Below are 1,710 nucleotides of genomic sequence, written 5' to 3'. Positions count from 1 at the left end.
TTTTGCGCAGCTCGTCAGTGAACAACGGCTCTGTGTAGTTAATGCTGGTCAATGTGAAAGCACGCACGTGATGGAGATTTACCGCTGATTACAGAACCGGCTTTACTGACAAGATGCGAGTTAAATATCGCATGCGATTTATCGTGCAGCCCTAATTCACACACAAGTTTACGTTAAAAACACACGAGTTACAAAAAACAGTCGGTTATGTCCGTGAAGGTAAAGGGCTGGGAAATACATTGCATGTTTATTTTAGATCTGTGTGGCAGCAGCAATATACATTAAATAAATCAATAAATCCACTGCTCTCTTGTCTGCTCTGAGGCTGGGACTCTAAATAGTGTTCTGTGCTCGTCTGTGCAGCCAAAGACAGAACAGTTAGCTTTAAATGCAAATGAGCTGCTGCTCCCCGCCCCCTTTTCTAGAATCGAGCTGCACCATTACAGCTCGTACCTGCTAAAAAACATCTGTTGTGGTTCTGATTATCATGTTTATCGCGCTGAAATCATGCGTTATAAACCATACGAGTTTAAACTTCTGATATACGGTTTTCCGTTGTCGCTTGCGAAAACACAATAATGGCGCCGTGGGTGTAAACGTACAGATAAAGGGGTGGTAATATTATAATGAGATCCTTTTGCCACGTCACCAAGCGAGCGAAATCAGACGCGCTCGTTTTTACAGAGGCTTGCAGAAAAAGGCTTACCAAAACAAAGCTACTGGGTTAATCTTTTTCACATTTCCTTGGTTGGTAGATGCACGGGGGACCTGATTATAGCACTTAAAACCTGGAAAAGTCAGATTTTCATGATATGTCACCTTTAACTACAAAAATAATTTCTCCAAATTACCTTTCAACCTTACTCTTCAGCCACTCAGGCCATCATTTTGATAGCACCACAATGATGACACTTTGAGAGGAAAACATTTGACAAATGTTTTACAGTTGTCTTTGCACACTGAACAGAGAAAGTATTAAAACGTTAAAAACAATCCTCACATCATCACACATTTCTGCTTCTATGCCCCACTCACTAATGAAACTCTTCACATAACAAACAACATTTGTACACTGTCAGGAAACAAGCCTTTCTCCAAACCTCATATGCCGTCACCAAAGAAGTCAGTGCACTGAACCACATCTGTGTTTCTTAAAGGGGTCACGAACTGCATTATTTTCTTCTACTTTTTACAATGTTCTTTGAAGGCTGCTTACAATATTAGCAAGATTTTTACATAAAAACATCATAACTTAGAAGTAATAGGCTATTTTCTGTCCAGTTTTTGAACCTCTCTTTGAAACACTCTGTTTTGATAGGCATGGAAGTAAACGCCCACTGCTATCTTCTATCTGGATCTTTTATTCTCAATCTTATTTTCAGTCGAACAAACAAATATTACTGATGTGATCTGGAACTCCATTAAAAATAAAGTTGTGTCTATTGTAGACAGTTTCTGTATAATTTCTTGAGTAATCCTTTGTTTGAGTCTATCTTGTATTTATCATGTGCAAACTGGTGGGCGGGGCTAAAAAGGCAGCGATGAAGTAGGCATCGGTCTTCTGCAGCTTGGTTTCAATAAAAGCTGTTTCTGCACTAATGCGGAACTTTTGAGTTCTGAAACTTACAGGATGTTTTTATAGCACAATGACTTCTCGTGTGAATTGATTTCTCAATTCATGACCCCTTTAAGGCCTCAAATCATAACATA

Source organism: Sinocyclocheilus rhinocerous, unplaced genomic scaffold (genome assembly GCF_001515625.1).
Source record: "Sinocyclocheilus rhinocerous isolate Xijiao unplaced genomic scaffold, SAMN03320098_v1.1 scaffold257, whole genome shotgun sequence".
In the NCBI taxonomy this organism is placed as follows: domain Eukaryota; kingdom Metazoa; phylum Chordata; class Actinopteri; order Cypriniformes; family Cyprinidae; genus Sinocyclocheilus; species Sinocyclocheilus rhinocerous.
Note: the sequence above shows the minus strand (reverse complement) of the source record.